Here is a 396-nt window from a genome sequence, read left to right as displayed (position 1 = left end):
CCAGGCTCCGCCCCAGGCCCGGCCAGAGCCCCAGCCCTCCTCAGGGGACCCCAAGGATTGCCCCGCTGTCTCTCCTCCCAGGGTCTCTCTGTCTCTCTGTCTGTCCCTCTGCCTGGCTCAAGGTGTCTGGGTCTCAGCATCCCTCAGCCCGAGGCCTCTGAGCGCCCCGGTCTCCTTCTGCCTCTGCGCGCCTGACCTCCCCACTTCCTGCGCCCCAGCCTCGGAGCTGGGGAAGCGGGGGCCTGGGGCCCGCTCTCTGCCCCTCCTGCTCTCTCTCTCTCTGTCTGTCTCTTAGGCCATCTCTGGGTCCCCTCTGTCTGCAGCCCTGCGAGGCTCAGGACTGCTCAGCCTCCAGGTCTGGGGGTCCCTGGGTCCCCCGCTGTCTCCACTCCTCCG

This window comes from Myotis brandtii, unplaced genomic scaffold, assembly GCF_000412655.1.
Source record: "Myotis brandtii unplaced genomic scaffold, ASM41265v1 scaffold1720, whole genome shotgun sequence".
Lineage (NCBI taxonomy): Eukaryota > Metazoa > Chordata > Mammalia > Chiroptera > Vespertilionidae > Myotis > Myotis brandtii.
The sequence above is the reverse complement of the archived record's forward strand: the minus strand, read 5'-3'. Positions refer to the sequence as shown.